This window comes from Loxodonta africana, chromosome 1 (genome assembly GCF_030014295.1).
Source record: "Loxodonta africana isolate mLoxAfr1 chromosome 1, mLoxAfr1.hap2, whole genome shotgun sequence".
NCBI lineage: Eukaryota > Metazoa > Chordata > Mammalia > Proboscidea > Elephantidae > Loxodonta > Loxodonta africana.
This window is the reverse complement of record NC_087342.1, coordinates 123,970,857-123,990,074: the sequence shown is the minus strand read 5'-3', so window position 1 is coordinate 123,990,074 and position 19,218 is coordinate 123,970,857.

Here is a 19,218-nt window from a genome sequence, read left to right as displayed (position 1 = left end):
TGAAATATGGAAAGTTTATTGCTAGAAATATGCACAGAGAGCTGTATCAGCAGGAAGGAGTGACACCCTAGGGTTTCCAGAGAAGATAAATTTGAAACATGAGTGAGTAGCTATTAGTAGGTGAAGAAGTCTGGAGAAACTTATTCCAGGCATAGGAAAACTTATGAACAAAGGCTCGTAATTGTGGTATAAGCAGCTCATAAATGGAAATTTGGCCATGGCAGGTGAATTTACCACAACAGGGAAGTCTGGGTTTGGAAGGGAAATGAATACAGTGGTCTTATTTTCTAGATAAAGGGAACTAGTGAAGACTTTAAGGAGGGAATTAGTATGATTTTAGGTAGATGTTACTGAAAGCAGTGCAGCAGGTGGACAGGAGCCTTACATAACTCAAGTTTCCGACTTGAATACTTGAAGACAGAGGCAATTGGTTGCGAAGGGTAATGCTTGGTGAGAAGACTGGGTAGAGGTGCTCTATTTTAAGGGGAGAACATTAGAGGAGAAGTGCTCTGGTTTGAAGTGGCCTTTTAAGTACTTATTAACCATCAAGGGAAGTTGTCTTAGATACATTTGAATAAATGAGTCTGAAGCACAGAGGAAAAATGTATTTCAGGGAACCATCAGGCAGTGGTTAAAATCACAAGAGCAGATGAAATTGCAAAGGAAGAGCATGAAGAGTTAGAAGAGGGCAGAGAACTCTGCAAACACCAATTTTTAAGCCTTCAGGTCTAAAGGATAACTAGAGGAAGAACCTACCACAGATTAATTTTTCTAAAATAGACTTTCTACAAATTTGCATGTGTAACTGAACACTAACTATTTTAATACATCTTGTATTGCCGAGTCACTATACAGGGCTTTAAAAGTGATTTATATTAATTTTATATATTAAATATAATACACATATTATATATTGTTGTTGTCAGTTGTCATTGAGTAGGACTTCAACTAATGGTAACCCCATGCACAACTGGATGAAACACTGTCTGGTCCTGTACCATCCCCATAATCAGTTATGGATCAGATCATTGTGATACATAGGGTTTTCATTGGCTGATTTTTTGGAAATAGATCGCCTGGCCTTTCTTTCTACTCTGTCCTAGTCTGGAAGCTCTGTTGAAACCTGTTCAGCATCATAGCAACACACAATCCACTATTGACAGATGAATGGTGGCTACTAGCCAATATCTGTCAACTTGGCTAGTTCATGATTCCCAGTATTGTATGATTGTCTATCATTTTGTCATCTGATGTGATTTCCCTATGTGTTATAAATCAGTCCTATCACTATGATATAATGAGATGGATTAACAGCAGTTATATTGATGAGACCTACAAGATTAGTGTCTTAAGCCAATCTCTTTTGAAATATAAAAGAGAGAAGCGAGCAGAGAGACGTGGGGACCTTTTACCACCAAGAAAGCAGTGCTGGGAGCACAGGGAGTCCTTTGGACCTGAGGTTCCTACGCTGAAATGCTCCCAGAGGGAAGGCTGATGCATCACAATGACCTTCTTCCAGAGTCAACAGAGACAGAAAGCCTTTCCCTGAAGCTGGTGCCCTGAGTTCAGACTTCTAGCCTACTGGACTATGAGAGAATAAACTTCTCTTTGTTACAGCCATCCGCTTGTGGTATTTCTGTTATAGCAGCACTAGATGACCAAGACAATAAATATGATGAATATTTTGTTTATTATTTCCCTGATTTTTCTATAGTTTAACTACCTATTAATGTATATTTAGATTTAAAAAAAATCTTTGGAATTTATTTAATGAAATCATCCTATACATATTCTTCTGAGTCTTGGTTTTCTCCCTCCCCCTCCACATTAGGTTTTTCAGATTCATCCATGTTAAGGTGTTGTCTACAGTGGTCTGTTTTATGCATGTGCCATAAATAAAATGTACATATTTTCCCACAAGTGTATATTTGGTTGCTTCTTTTATTTGGTGCAATGAATATTCTTGTTCATAACTTTTGTATAAGAGTAAACACTTTCATAGAGCATATCACCAGGCGCCATCACGTGTCTGTCCGTTTGTCCTACTGTGATGGCTTATGTGTTGCTCTGATACCGGAAGGTTTGCCACAAGTATTTCAAATACCGGCAGGGTCACAGTTGATTGACAGGTTTCAGCTGAACTTCCAGACTAAGACAGACTAGGAAGAAGGACTGGCAGTCTACTTCTGAAAAAAATGACCAGTGAAAACCTTATGAATAAGCAAAAGAACATGGTCTGATACAGTGCCGTAAGGCACTTGAAAGACGACTGGGAAGAGCTGCCTCCTCAAAGTAGTCTATCTTAATGACGTGGATGGAGTCAACCTTTTGGAACCTTGTTTGCTGAAGTGGGACAACTCAAAATGAGAAGAAACAGCTGCAGCTATCCATTAATAATTGGAATTTGAAATATACAAAGTATAAATCTAGGAAAATTGGAAGTTGTCAAAAATGAAACGGAACTCATAAACATCAACATCCTAGGCATTAGTGAGCTGAAATGGACTGGTATTGGCAATTTTGAATTGGACAGTCATATGGTCTACTATGCCAGGAATGACAAATTGAAGAGGAATGGTGTCATGTTCAAAAGAACATTTCAGGATCTATCCAGAAGTACAATGCTATCAGTGACAGGATAATATTCATACGCCTACAAGGAAGACCAATATATACAACTATTATTCAAACTTACTCACCAACCACTAAGGCCAAAGATGAAGAAATTAAAGATTTTTATCAACTTCTGCAGTTTGAAATTGATCAAACATGCAGTCATTGATAATTACTGGCAATTGGAATGCAAAAGTTGGAAACAAAGAAGAAAGATTGGTAGTTGGAGAAAATGGCTTTGGTAATAGAAATGATGCCAGAGATCACATGACAGAATTTTGCTACACCAACAACTTCTTTATTGCAAATACCTTTTTTCAACAACAAAAACAGTGACTGTACATGTGGACCTTGCTAGATGGAATATGCAGGAGTCAAACTGACTACATCTGTGGAAAGAGACGATAGAGAAGCTCAATATCATCAGAGATATCAGTCAGAACAAGGCCAAGGGCCAACTGTGGAACAGACCATCAATTGCACATATGCAAGTTCAAGTTGAAGCTGAAGAAAATTAGAGTAAGTCCACGAGAGCCAAAGTATGACCTTGAGTATATTCCACCTGAATTTAGAGACCATCTCAAGAATAGATTTGACCCATTGAACACTGATGACTGAAGACCAGATGAGTTGTGGAATGACATCAAGGACATCAACCATGAAGAAAGCAAAAAGCCATTAAAAAGACAAGAGAGAAAGAAAAGACCAAAATGGATGTCAGAAAAGACTCTGAAAGTTGCTCTTGAATGTAGAGTAGCTAAAGCAAAAGTAAAAAAATGATGAAGTAAAAGAGCTGAACAGAAGCTTTCAGAGGGTGGCTCAAGAAGACAAAGTAAAGTATAATGAAGTGTGCACAGACTTGGAGGTAGAAAATCAAAAGGGAAGAACATGCTTGGCATTTCTCAAGCTGAAAGACATGAAGAAAAAATTCAAGCCTCGAGTTGCATTATTCAAGCATTCTGTGGGGAAAATATTAAATGATGCAGGAAGCATCAAAAAGAGATGGAAGGAGTACACGGAGTCACTGAACTGAAAAGAATTGGTGGATGTTCAGCCATTTCAGGAAGTAACATATGGTCAAGGACTGATGGTGCTGAAAGAAGAGATCCAAGCTGCACTGAAGGCATTGGTGAAAAACAAGAGTCTAGGAATTGACAGAATACCAATTGAGATGTCTCAACAAATGGATGCAACCTGGAGGTACTCATTCGTCTATGCCAAGAAATTTGGAAGACAGCTGCCTGGCCAATCAACTGGAAGAGATCATATCTGTGCCCATTCCTAAGAAAGGTGATCCAACAGAATGCAGAAATTATTGAACAATAACGTTAATATTACACACAGGTAAAATTTTGCTGAAGATCCTTCAAAAGCAGTTGCAGCAGTACATCAACAGGGAACTGCCAGAAGTTACAGTTGGATTCAGAAGTGGATGTAGAACAAGGAATATCATTACTGATGTCAGAAGGATCATGGCTGAAAGAAGAGAATATGAGAAAGATGTTTACCTGTGTTTTATTGGCTATGAAAAGGCATTTGCGTGCATCATAAGAAATCATGGATAACATTGCAAAGAATGAGAGTTTCAGAACACTTAATTGTGCTCATGAGGAACCTGTACTTAGATAAAGAGGCAGTCATGAAACAGAACAAGGAGATATTGTGTGGTTTAAAGTCAAGAAAGGTGTGCATCAGGGTTGTATCCTTTCATCATACTTGTTCAATCTGTATGCTGTATGCTGACCAAATAATCCGAGAAGTTGGACTATATGAATAATGGGGCATCAGGATTGGAGGAAGACTCATTAACAACCTGCAATATGCAGATGACATAACCTTGCCTGCTGAAAGTGAAGAGGACTTGAAGCACTTACTGATAAAGATCAAAGACTACAGCCTTCAGTATGGATTATACCTCAACATAAAGAAAACAAAAATTCTCACAACTGGACCAATAAGCAACATCATCATAAATGGAGAAAAGATAGAAGTTGTCAAGGATTTCATTTTACTCGAATCCACCATCAACGCCCATGGAAGCAGCAGTCATGAAATCAAATGACGTATTACATAGGGAAAATCTGCTGCAAAAGGCTTCTTTAAAGTGTTTAAAAGCAAAGATATCCCTTTGAGTACTAAGGTGCTCCTGATCCAAGTCATGGTGTTTTCGATCACCTCGTAGCATGTAAAAGCTGGACAATGAATAAGGAGGACTGAAGAAGAATTGATGCCTTTGAATTATGGTGTTGACAAAGAATATCTAATATACCACGGCTGCCAAAAGAATGAACAAAAACTGTGTTGGAAAAAGTACAGCCAGAATGCTCCTTAGAAGCAAGGGTGGAGAGACTTCATCTCGCATACTTTGAACATGTTATCAAGAGGGACCAATCCCTGGAGAAGGCCATCATGTGTGGTAAAGTAGAGAAGGTCAGTGAAAAAAGACGACAAACCTCGAGATGGATTGACACAGTGGCTGCAAGAATGGGCTCAACATAATAATAGTGAGGATGGTGCAGGACCTGGCAGTGTTTCATTCTGTGTACATAGGGTCGCTATGAGTCAGAATCAACTAGATGGCATCTAACAACAACAACATCATCATGAGGGGAATATAAGTCAGAATCTACTCCACGGCATACAACAACAGACAATGCTCATATTTGGTTTTACTATATAATGCCATGTTTTTTCCAAAATGGTTATTCTAATTTATATTCCCACCAGCAATTTTTTTAATGTTGAGGATTTTTTTTTTTTTCCTCCACGTCTTCTTCAATCTGGGTATTGTCATAATTAGAAACTTCTGCCAATCTAGTACGTTTAAAATGGCATCTCATTGCATTTCAATTTACATTTTATTATTAAAATGAATGTACATTTTCATGTATTATTAGCCAATTCGCCATTGACTTTTTTGCATTCTTCTTATTGATATCTAGGAAATACAGGCACACACATTAGGAATTCTGATTTTTGTGTGGTGTGATGTTTAATTTTATGTGTCAACTTGAACAGGCTATAAAATAAAACAAAAACTAAACCCATTGCCTTTGAGTCCATGCTGACTAATGGCAACCCTATAGGACAGAATAGAATTGCCCCATAGGGATTCCAAAGAGCAGCTTGTAGACTCGAACTGCTGACCTGTTGATTAACAGCCAAGCTTTTTAACCACTGCACCTCAGGGCTCCAGACAGGCTATGTTGTTGCTGTTGTTAGGTGTAATTAAGTCTGTTCCATCTCATGGTGATCCTACGTACTACAGAATGAAACACAGCCTGGTCCTTCACCATGCTCACAATCGTTGTTATTCTTAACCCATTGTTGCAGCCACTGTATGAATCCATGTTGTTGAGGGTCTTCCTCTTTTTCACTGACTCTGTGCTCTACCAAGCATGATGTCCTTCTCCAGGGACTGATCCGTTCTGATAACGTGTCCAAAGTATGTAAGATGCAGTCTCGCCATCCTTGCTTCTAAGGAGCATTCTGGTACTACTTCTTCCAAGACAGATTCGTTTGTTCTTTTGGCAGTCCACGGTGTATTTAATATTCTTCACCAACACCGTAATTTGAAGATGTCAGTTCTTCAGTCTTCCTTATTCATTGTCCAGCTTTCGCATGCATATGACGCGATTGAAAATACCATGGCTTGGCTCGGGGAAACCTTAGTCTTCAAGGTGACGTCTGCTTTTCAACACTTTAAAGAGGTCTTTTGCAGCAGATTTGCCCAATGCGATGCATCTCTTGATTTCTTGACTGCTGCTTCCATGGGTGTTGATTGTGTATCCAAGTAAAACGAATTCCTTGACAACTTCAGTCTTTTCTCCACTTATCATGATGTTGCTCATTGGTCCAGTTGTGAGAATTTTTGTTTTCTTTCTGCTGAGGTGCAATCCGTTCTGAAGGCTGTGGTCTTTAATCTTCATCAGTAAGTGCTTTAAGCCCTCTTCACTTTCAGCAAGCAAGGTTGTGTTATCTGCATATTGCAGGTTGTTAATGAGTCTTCCTCCAATCCTGATGCCCCGTTCTTCTTCATACAGTCCAGCCTCTCGGATTATCTGCTCAGCATAGATTGAACATGTGGCAAAATGACACAACCCTGATGCACACTTTTCCTGACTTTAAACCTTGCGGTATTCCCTTGTTTTGTTTGAACAACTGCCTCTTGATCGAAGTACAGGTTCCTTATGAGCACAATTAAATGTTCTGAAATTCCCATTCTTTGTAATGTTATCCATAATTTGTTGTGATCCACACAGTCTAATGCCTTTGCATGTCAATAAAACACAGGTAAACATTTTTCTGGTGTTCTCTGCTTTCAGACAGGATCCATCTGACATCAGCAATGATATCCCTGGTTCCACCTCCTCTTCTGAATCCATCCTGAATTTCTGGCAGTTCCCTGTGGATATACTGCTGCAGCTGCTTTTGAATGATCTTCAGCAAAACTTTTCTTGGGTGTGCTATTAATGATATGGTTCTATAATTTCCGCATTAGGTTGGATCACCTTTCTTGGGTATAGGCATAAATATGGATCTCTTTGAGTCTGTTGGCCAGGTAGCTGTCTTTCAAATCTTTCGGCATAGATGAGTTAGCGCTTCCAGTACTGCATCTGTTTGTTGAAAGATCTCAATTGATATTCTGTCAATTCTTAGAGCCTTGTTTTTCACCAGTGCCTTCAGTGCATCTGTGATTTATTCCTTCAGTACCATTGGTTCCTGATCATATGCTACCTCTTGAAGTGGTTGATGGTTGACCAATTCTTTTCGGTACAGTGCTTTGTATATTCTTCCCATTTTCTTTCTTTCTTTTTATAATTTTTATTGTGCTTTAAGTGAAAGTTTACAAATCAAGTCAGTCTCTCACACAAAAACTTATATACACTTATATACACACTCCTAAATTTTTTTTAATTACTGTCCCCCTAATGAGACAGCCCACTCCCCCTTTTCCACTCTCTCTCTTCATGTTCATTTCACCAGCTTCTAACCCTCTCTACCTTCTCCTCTCCCCTCCAGGTAGGAGATGCCAGCATAGTCTCAAGTGTCTACCTGATCCAAGAAGCTCACTCCTCACTAGCATCCTTGTCCAACCCATTGTCCAGTCCAATCCATGTCTGAAGAGTTGGCTTTGGGAATGTTTCCTGTCCTGGGCCAACAGAAGGTCTGGGGGCCATGACCACTGGGGTCCTTCTAGTCTCAGTCAGACCATTACGTCTGGTCTTTTTATGAGAATTTGGGGTCTGTATCCCACTGCTCACCTGCTCCCTCAGGGGTTCTCTGTTGTGTTCCCTGTCAGGGCAGTCATCGGTTGTAGCTGGGCACCATCTAGTTCTTCTGGTCTCAGGATGATGTAGTCTCTGGTTCATGTTCCATTTTCTTTTGATGCTTCCTGCATTGTTTAATATTTTCCCCATGGAATCCTTTACTATTGCAACTCGAGGTTTGAATTTTTTCTTCAGTTCTTTCAGCTTGAGAAATGCCAAGCATGTTCTCCCCTTTTGGTTTTCTATCTCCAGCTCTTTGTACATGTGATTATAATACTTTACTTTGTCTTCTCAAGCCGCCCTTTGAAATCTTCTGTCCAGCTCTTTTACTTCATCATTTCTTCTTTTTGCTTTAGTTACTCAACGTTCAAGAGCAAGTTTCAGAGTCAATGATGACATCTACTTTGGTCTTTTCTTTCTTTCATGTCTTTTTAATGGCCTTTGGCTTTCTTCTATCATTCTACAATTTGGTCATTAGTGTTCAAAGTGTCAAATCTATTCTTGAGGTGGTCTCTAAATTCAGGTGGGATATACTCAAGGTTGTACTTTGTCTCTCATGGACTTGTTCTAATTTTCTACAGCTTCAACTTGAACTTGCATATGAGCAATTGATGGTCTGTTCCACAGTTGGCCCCTGGCTTTGTTCTGATTGATGATATTGAGCTTTGCTCTCATCTCTTTTCATAGACGTAATCTATTTGATTCCTGCGTATTCCATCTGGTGAAGTCTACGTGTATAGTTGCCATTTATGTTGTTGATAAAAGGTATTTGCAATGAAGAACTCATTAGTCTTTTAAAGTTCTATCATTTGATTTCCAGCATCGTTTCTATCACTAAGGCCGTATTTTCCAACTACTGATCCTTCTTCGTTTCCAACTTTCCCATTCCAGTCACCAGTGATTATTAATGCATCCTGGTTGCATGTTTGATCAATTTCAGACTGCAGAAACTGGTAAAAATCTTCAGTTTCTTCATCTGTGGCCTTAGTGGTTGGTGTGTAAATTTGAATAATAGTCGTATTAATTGGTCTTCCTTGTAGGCATATGAATATTATCCTATCACTGACAGCCTTGTACTTCCGGATAGATCTTGAAATGTTCTTTTTGGTGATGAATGCAATGCCATTCCTTTTCAAGTTGTCATTCCTGGCGTACTAGACCATACGATTGTCTGATCCAAAATGGCCAATACCAGTCCATTTCAGGTCGTTAATGCCTAGGATAGCGATGTTTATGCATTCCATTTCATTTTTGATGATTTCCAATTTTCCTGGATTCATACCTCGAGCTTTCCAGGTTCTGATTATTAATGAATGTTTGCGGCTGTTTCTTCTTATTTTAAGTCGTGCCACCTCAACAAATGAAGTTTGACTCCATCCACGTCATGAAGGTTGACTACTTTGAGGAGGCACCTCTTTCCCAGTCATCTTTTGAGTGCCTTCCAATCTGGGGGCTCATCTTTTGACACTATATCAGACAGTGTTCCACTGCTATTCATAAAGTTTTTACTGGCTAATTCTTTTCAGAATTAGACTGCTGGATCCTTCTTCCTAGTCTGCCTTAGTCTGGAAGCTCAGCTGAAACCTGTCCACTATGGGTGACCCTGTTGGAATCTGAATATTGATGGCATAACTTCCAGCATGATAGCAACATGCAAGCCCCCACAGGACAACAAACTGACAAACACGTGGAGGGGGATAGGCTATAAAAAAAAAAAAAAAATAGCATTTAGTTATTCAAACACTAATGTATGTGTTGCTGAGAAAGTATTTTATAGATATATTTAACATCTATAGTTCTTTAAGTAAAGGGGATTATTTTCCATAATGTGAGTGGGCCTCATCCAATCAAAGGCCTTAAAAGCGAAACTGAGATTTCCATGAGGAAGAAGAAATTCTGCCTCAGCATTGAAGCATTAACTCCTGCCTGAGATTTTTCCAGCCTGAATCTTTGGCCATTATGTTTTTTATCTTCACCACTGAATTTCTCTAAATGTTGAAATTCCTCATAGAGCAGGTTAGCAGTGTGTCGAAAATCCAGGGATTCAAAAAAAATAATAAAATAAGTATCCAAAAACAAAAAGGTCAAGGAAGGTAAGGATCCGAAAAGAGTATGTATTAGGTCCCAAACAAACAAACAAAAAAACCAAACCCGTTGCCATCCAATTGATTCCGACTCATAGTGACCCTGTGGGACAGGGTAGAACTGTCTCATAGAGTTACCAGGGAGCGCCTGGTGGATTCAAACTGCCGACCTTTTGGTTAGCAGCTATAGCACTTAACCACTATGCCGCCTGGGTTTGCAATAGGTCCCAAGGAATTGTTTATATTCAAATGAATACGTATGCCTATGTATAGTGGCTGAATGGTGCCACCACTTTCCCCAAAAAAGCATATCCACAACTTAATCCCTGGAATACTTAAATATTGACGTTAATATGGTAAAAGAGTGAGTATTACTTTACATGGCAAAATATGTTTACTTCTACATTAAAGATTTTAAGGGAGGAGTTTATTCTGCATTATCTGGGTGGGCCTTAAATCCCATGACAAGTATTCTTATAAGAGTGAGTCAGGGAGAGATTTGACAGGCGGAAGAGGAGGAGACAACGAGACCATGGACATAGAGTTTGGTGTGTTGTGGCCCCAAGTCAAGGAATGCTGACGGCCATCAAAAGCTGGAAGGTACCAAGAACAAGAGCCTCTGGAAGGGTATAGCCCTGATGACGCTTTGATTTTGGACTTTTGGCTCATATAACTGAGGAAAAATACATTTCTGTTGTATGAGCACAAATGTTCATAGCATGTTTATTCATAAATAGCCTCAAACTAGAAACGAACCAAATGTCCTTCAATAGGTGAATGGATAAACAAACTGGCCTATTCATACAATGGATAAAAAGAAACAAAGTATTGATAAATGCTATAACATGGATAAATATGAAAATAATTTTGCTGAGTATAAAAAATCAGACTAAAAAGAATACAGAATGTATTATTCAATTTATGTAAATTTCTAGAAAATAAGAATTAATCTATATTGGCAGAAAGCAGACCAGGGATTGCCTGGCAACAGGAGGAAAAGATTACAAGCTGGATGAGGAAACCTTTGGGGCTGATGAATATATTCATTATCTTATTTGTGGTGATGATTTAACAGGTGTATTCATATGTCAAAACTTACCAAAGGGTACATTTTAAGTATGTGCAACTTATCGCATGTTAATTACAACTCAATAAAACTTTTTTTTTTTTTTTAAATGAAGAGAAGACAATTTCTCAGAAGAGCCTCAGAATAGAGAAGGGGTAGAAAAGTAGAATTATGGTGATATTTGTCTTTCTTGGAAAAGGAGAGGGCAGTTCATGATTTTACATATTGGTCTTCTACTTTTTCAAGGTTTAAACATTTTAAATTATTTGCTTGACTTAATTATCTTTATTGGGCTAAACAATATTTCCCTATTTCTGGACTGTTATTCCACTAAGCTTCACTAACCTAAGAGTAAAAATATCTGTCACCTTATAGGAAAAATGACTGATTCTTTTGTTCAACTCAGTGAAATGATCCATTTGGTAGCCCTGTGTAGATGCTACTGTGAGCAGCAAGAGGCAGAGAAGACTCTCTTAAATTATGATGGTGTCTTCATTATCTGTCAGATAAATATGCTGAAAGTTTTCCCTTGCTTCAGAGAAGTTGTAATGGCCCATGTGTTAAAGTGCACTTATTTGCTGTAAAAAGGCATTTGTGGTTGATTAAACACGTTAGCTCCATTTTGCATTTAATCAAATGCAGAGGCCGTTTGTTATTCTGAATACTCCAGTACCCTGGACATTAGCCCTTGACTAATCTACACTAGCTAATTGGAGAGCACTTCAGGTGCAAACAATTATAACAGAAGGAGTTTTATCTCTAGGCTCCATTCCAAAACTTCTTCATATATGGAGCCTTAATGAAAACTTCTGTCTCCCTAGGAAGGTCATAGTGAATTTGATTTGGATAATCAAGTGTACCTAAGACCATAAAAATAACAATTAAAGTAGTCTATATCATCAAGTCCCTCTTATGTTCACAGGTACTCTACTTTTTGTGTTTCTTAATACTACATATACATAATTCTTCTGGTGATTTCAAATAATAGCAAAATGCATTTGGCAGTACGTTTTCTTGTTCTCAAAATGCCACAGCAGTCCCATGTCATTTTTTATGCTATAAAACGAAGATTATTTCTTTTATTTCCTCAAACTGATGTTGTGATGTCTTTCACCTCCTGCATATATTACGCTCTTTCTTAAAAAAAATTTACTTTATACCAATTTCTCTAATATGTAGTTCAGCTGACATTTAAATTCATAGAAATTAAGGAAGTTGTAATATGTTAATTTAAAAGGCAAATTTAGCAAAATAACTATCACTTTAAACTATCAAAATATATCTTGTTTATAATATTGTTCTCGAACTATGTACTATGCAAGCTTTTAGGAACTTTTGTTGTAAGGATAGCCTGTTGTACTAAAAAAACCTAAATAATACAAATTAAACTATATATACTACATATACAGCCAGAATAAAGCTAACAAACTATTTCATCATTATGACCATATTCTATTATAAAATTTTATTTGTAAGTATATATATATATATACACACATATACATATATATATAAAGAACCTAAACCAGTTGCCATTGAGTGGATTCTGACTCATAGTGACCCTATAGGATGGAGTAGAATACATATATATAAATGCACATATCTATATATACGTATATAACACTGGCATTTTATTTTTGTTTATGTATGTATATCTCATTTACTGTAAAGATTAAAAGGAAAAATGAAGTATGTTAAATAGAACATTGGGATTCAAGTATTTTTGGGAAGAGAACTACTAGGAAAAGCTGATTTCTGTGTGGAAGTTTATTTGGATAAATCCTTTCTCCAAAAAATAGAATGCTGCAGTCACTAATGTCCAAATATACATCAGCTTTACCTCATATTTTAAAAAATGAATTTAAATTAAATTTTAACCATCTAGAAATATCAAAGAGTAACTTCCTTTAGAAGCTTGAAAGATGTTCCAATAATTGAACGTTTTTAGATTCTAAGTTATGGCATAGGTTGAAACTGGTTATTTTATATTAGGGTCATATCTGGGATTATGTCAAGGGAAAGTTCATGACTTCTTAATAACCTAAGTCTAAAGTTTTTTCTCTTCCTTTTGTTCTGAAGACTCCAATATGACAGTAGCTTATTCAAATCCAATCCTTTTTCTTCTTTGCTAATGGAGCCCTTTTTGCTGAGGTGGCAATGTGTCCAGTGTCAGAAGATGAAGTACAGCTTGTGTGTGAATAATTATAATTCTCCCTTTTCTACACTTGGTCCACGTGTGGAAATGCAATTTGATTTCTAACCAAAAGACTTAAGAAGTTGTATTAGATAGCTTTTGCTGCATAACGAACTTCCTCAAACCTAGTGGTTTAAAAGAGTAAGCATTTACTTAACTCGTAATTCTGTGGTCTGGCTGGTGGTTCTTCTGGTCCAGGCAAACTCAACTGACCTGGCCTTTCTCATGATTCTGTGTTCATCTGTTGATCGACTAGTGGTTGGGTGATCTAAGATGACCTTGTTCACACGACTAGTGTTTGACAATCTGTTGGCCAGCACAAAAAAAAGCAAATGACTAGACCCCACGTCTTTCATCAGCTCATGTATCCGCAGGTGGCGGATTCAGAGTGGTCGGAGAAGAAGTGTAACTAGGGATAACACACACACGAGGGCACGGGCCAAAGGTCAGGGAAAATAGCTGAGGTCGTGGAGCTCTAGCGGAGCCAGTGTAGGGCCCAGACCTCCCTCCTGTACGTGGCAAAGAGGTGATCCATATGCCGCCATGCGCAGACTCTGGACTGCTGGGGCCCTGGATGCCCGGATTGCGGCCTTGTCTTCGGAGAAGTGACACACATGCACTGTGCCAGCGGAGGCTGTGGCCCAGCAGAGGGCAAAATCTTGAAAATGGGGGCTTCAGTTGACTTTGCCTGTGCTCTCCTTTGGCTGAGTGACATCGTGTGTTTCCTAGCAGGAGAAGGCATTCGTGGAGAGAGGCGGATTCCATGTGTGCAGGCAAAGTGTGTGCTGAGATGATGAGTCGCTGGAGACCAGGGTGGACTCTTCAGACCCAGGATAGACCTCTGGCAGGTATGTGTCAGTGTTTTCTGCCCATGGCACTCAGCCGGGTATTTGCATAGAATGTTATCCGCGGAATTAGTAGTCTCCGGAGAGGCTGCTGCATGTCAGCAAGCTTCACCTGGCCAGATCAGCCCGTGATGTAGCTCCCCAATCCATGGCTACTCTCTAGACCTTCCAGATAGACTACCAGATCTTCTCTGCCCATGGGCAACCAGTAGAGCCAGAGGCCTTCCCCCTTTGCTCTTTCGTCTCTAGGCCCTCTGTCAGGCACTCCAAGGTGTGAAGTGACAAGGGGGAGAAGGAAGAGATTTCAGAGAACGAAAACATCCAGAGAGAGACAGAGAGAGGCAAGAGATGCTGAGTGGGGATGCCTTGCGTACTGATATCCTCAGGAAAGTGGGAAAGAGGTACCTTGGCTTATTCAAATCGACATTGTGATATTTTGAAAAACAAGACAATTAATGTACAAAATTCCTTGAGACCCAGTCATGGAACTCTCACAGCCTTACTTCTGCCACGTTCAATTGGCAAAAGCAAGTCACAGCTATCACAGATGAGGATTAGTGAAACAGACTCCACTTCTCGATAGGAAGAACTGCAAAGAATTGTGGCCGTTTCTACCATCATCTACCACAAGAGGACAAGATGATTTCTGCGTGGAAGTAAAATTTTGCAGAAGATAATTCAAAAACAGTAGCAGCCGTACATTGACGGGGAACTGCAAGAAACTCAAGCCTGATTCAGAAAAAAATGTGGAATGGGGGATATCATTGCTCATGTCAGATGGATCTTGGCTAAAAGCCAGGAAGACCAGAGAGATGTTTACCTGTGTTTCATTGACTACGAAAAGGCATTCAACTGTGTTGATCATAACAAATTATGAATAACATTGCAAAGAATGGGAGTTCTGGAAATCTTAATTGTGCTCATGAGGAACCTGAACATAGATCAAGAAGCAGTCATTCAAACAGAACAAGTAGATACTCCGTGATTTAAAATAAAAAAAGGTGTGTGTTAAGGTTGTATCCTTTCACTATACTTATTCAATCTCTGTGCTGAGCAAATAACCTGAGAAACTGGACTATATGAAGAAGAACGAGGCATCAGGATTGGAGGAAGACTCATTAATAACTTGCAATATGTAGATGATGCAAACTTGCTTCTGAAAGCAAAAGGAACTTGGAGCACTTACTGATGAAGATCCATATGGATTGCACCTCAACATAAAAACAACAAAATAAACAGTACCATGATATACTGGAAAAATAAACGTACCATGATATACTGAAACAATGTTGACGTTGTCAAGGATTTCATTTTACTTGCATCTCAAACTAATGCCTGTGGAAGCAGCAGTCAAGAAATCATATGATACAATGCATTGGGCAAATCTGTTGCAAAAGACCTCTTTAAAGTGTTAAAAAGCAAAAATGTCACCTTGAGGACTAAGGTGGGCCTGACCACAGTATTTTCAATCACTTTATATGTATGCAAAATCTGGACAATGAATAAGGAAGACCAAAGAAGAATTCATGCCTTTGAATTATGGTGTTGGTAAAGAATATTGAATATACCATAGACTTGAGGAATGAACAAATCTGTCTTGGAAAAAGTACAGCCAGAATGTTCCTTAGAAGCGAGGATGGCTATAACTGTGTCTCATATACTTTGGACATGTTACCAGGAGGGACCAGTCCCTGGAGAAGAACATCATGTTTGGTAATTTAGAGGGTCAGCAAGAAAAAGGAAGAGCCTCCCATGAGCTGGCTTGACACAGTGGCTGCAACAATGGGCTAAAACAGCAATGATTGTGAGGATGGCACAGGACCTAGCAGTGTTTCATTCTGTTGTACCTAGGGTCACTCTGAGTTGGAACCAACTCAGGGGCACCTAGCAACAACCACCACAACCAAAAGAGGAAAGAGCCCCCCCTAGTGGCATAATGGTTAAGAGCTCCAGTGCTAAAGAAAAGGTAGGCAGTTCAAAGTCACCAGCCTCTCTGCAGGAAAAACCTTGAGCTCTGTTCCTGTAAAGACTATAGTTCTACTCTGTCCTGTGGGGTCACTGTGAGTCAGAATCGACTTGATGGCACACAACAACGACAAGCATAGGAGGATTCTGGGAAGATTTTGTACCTGGTTAAAAGTGTCTCTCTAGGGGGAAAAAAAAAAAAAATCTGTACTCTGCTTGTCTTCTTCCTTCTTGCTTTGATAATATCTTAGGACTTAATGCCTGGAACTGTAATCTTAAGAAGGCCAAGACAATCTCAGATATGTGGAACCAGAATAATGATGTCATTGAACAGCTAATATCATGGAACCTCCTATCTCCAGATTTTCTCTTAGTGTTTAAACCAGTTTTAATGGAATGTTTCAATGTTTTGCCAATCAGGAATTAGATGATGTAACAGAAACACTGTAATTGTCAATAGAAAATCAGTTTACAAACTGGAATACTATGCTTAAGTTCTGCAAACTCCGTACTATTTTAGTTGAAAATTTTTTTTTTCTATTGCTACTAGACTGAACATAAACGTTTTATGTATAATCTTTTCAATTATGGAGAAGTCAAGAATTTTTTTAAAGTTTCAAATATATTTTATTTCTTCAATAATGCCATAGTTTAATGAGCAGTAGGGTGCTTAGATAACAAGTTGGTCTTAAAACAATTTAGAGTTACAGCAACTGTGCTATGAGTCAGAATCGACTTGATGGCAGTGATTTTTTTTTATGGGTGATGGTTACTTCTCTCTCCATTCCTTTGGAAGTGATCTTGCTCATAGGAGACAGGTTCCATTCTAGTCTTATCTGTGTGATTACAAATACCCATTCAACAAAACAGAAAGCGACTAGTGTACCCATTGCCGTTGAGCAGATTCCGACTCATAGGTCACTATGATGGCTAGTATAGCATTACCATATTTGACATGAAAATCTGATTAGTGTTTTTGTTGGTTCTGTGCTGCCATCATTTGCTGAATGCGAACCTTGAGACTGTGGAGTGAATTTCTGGCCAAGAGAAATATCATGACGGAGTGATAGAATTGCAGCCGATTGCAGATGCTGGTCTATTTTGTGGCAGAGACCTGGTAGGAACTCTGAAGCTCAGATGCTTCCTTCAGAAAGGTTAAGATGCAGCTTCCAGCAACATCACAGACAGCAGCTACCGGAACCAAGAATTTTTATGGTAGCTTGATATCTTATGGAAAGACACACACTTTTAGTTTCTTTGGAATAAGCATCTTATTTTCTCAATCTTCTAAAAAATATCTTATTTTGAAGAAATTAAATTTGGGTTTATTTTAATTTTTTCTGAGATGCACAATTATTTGAATTATTCAACATAGTTTTAAAATTCAATTTCTTGTTCAGGACGGGAGAACCTATATAAAAACTGGCAAGTTTAATACTTAAATATCATTAAAGAATGAGAAAATTTCCCTGTACTATGCATGGCTTCCATCAAGACTTATAAAGGAAAGATATACTAAGTTGAACGAGGGAAATGTTTGATATGCTTCAGTATGTTTTGTACTGTTACAAATGTTATGCAAAGTCACAACACTTTTCCATAGGATCCCAGCGTCTGACTTTCTAGTTGCCTTCTCTTTATTGCTAATTAATTAAGCTAATTGAATAATCTTAGAAATTTCACTTCTCCATTTCTTAGTTTTTATATCATTTAAAAAAGGGGTTGATGAAAATTATTTCTATGATTCTTCAAGCTGTACAATTCTATACTGATAAGAAACCTGTCTTACTCTATTCAGACAAAAGTGTTAATCCCTCCCCACCTTTTTTTTGCCTTGTCAGCCCACTTCTTCCTCAAAGTCTTCTCCAAGCAGCCTCTCTATAGTGCTAAGACCATTCTTTGCAGTTGATCAAATGCTTCCTTGAAATGAGCCTCTTTTATGATTTAATTATAAAGAAAAATGCCACTTTCTTTTGATTCATGCCAAATAAGCTAAAAGTTCCCAGATTACTTATAAATTATCTTTGTGTATATGTGTATAAAATCATCAAATGTTTGATTGCCCCCGAGAAGGGACAATTGTGCTGGTTCTTGAAGGTTGAGTAGGAGATAGGCAGTCACAATATCATTGATGAAGAGGAGGGAACTAGAAGCTGCATTGAGCATAATACAGAAAAAGCATAACCAAGTAGATAGAGGCATACATACCATGGCTTGTTTATTTGTTCAGCTGATAGTTATTAAATACCTGCTTTGCATCAGACACTCATCAAGGCACTGGAGATTTAACAGTGATCAAAACAGAGAAACAAACGAACAACATCTCTACCCACACGTAGTTTACATTCAAAGTATTGAGAACCAAATCAGCCATCGAGTCCTGATAATGTGCCAAGCACTCTAGGAGGCTTTTGGGGAAGAAGGAAAGCTCAAAGTTAGTCTTTGCCTTCAAAAGTGATAAAACACAGGCATCATCTGCTGATTTGCTTATCTCTGATGTATGTTAGTCATTTAAGTCAGTGTGCTCAAAAAGTTTTTGTGTATGTCCACAGACGTTCTCTATTTTTTTAATGGCTTTGTTTTAAAATGAGATGCAATTTGTTCTATACAGGATATAAATAGATATTTGGACAGTCAATTCTTTAATACCACAGTTCTCTGCACAGTGTTTAAATCTCCTGTTAGTAAAACATACTCATTTAGACTAGTTATGAGTCATCTGTTCTTTAGATTGCTGCAAAATTGGTACCTTGCTTGCAAACATCCTCTCCTATGATTTCCTTCAATTTTCCACTTGATCTCTTTTATATTTATACTGTATCTCTGCTCATCCTTCCTTTATTTACTGCTCATTGCCTCCATTTGAAAAAGGAAGTAATTTTTAAGAAAAGTACTTAGTCATCTAGTACTGCTGTAACAGAAATACCACAAGTGGATGGCTTTAACAAAGAGAAGCTTATTCTCTCACTGTCCAGTAGGCCAGAAGTCTGAATCACCTCCAGGGGAAGGCTTTCTCCATCTGTCAACTCTGGAGGAAGGTCCTTGTCATCAGTCTTCCCTTGGTCTGGGAGCATCTCAGTGCAGGAACCTCTCAGGTCCAAAGGACTCTCTCTGCTCCCGGCACTGCTTTCTTGGTGGTATGAGGTCCCCCGTCTCTCTGCTTGCATCTCTCTTTTATATC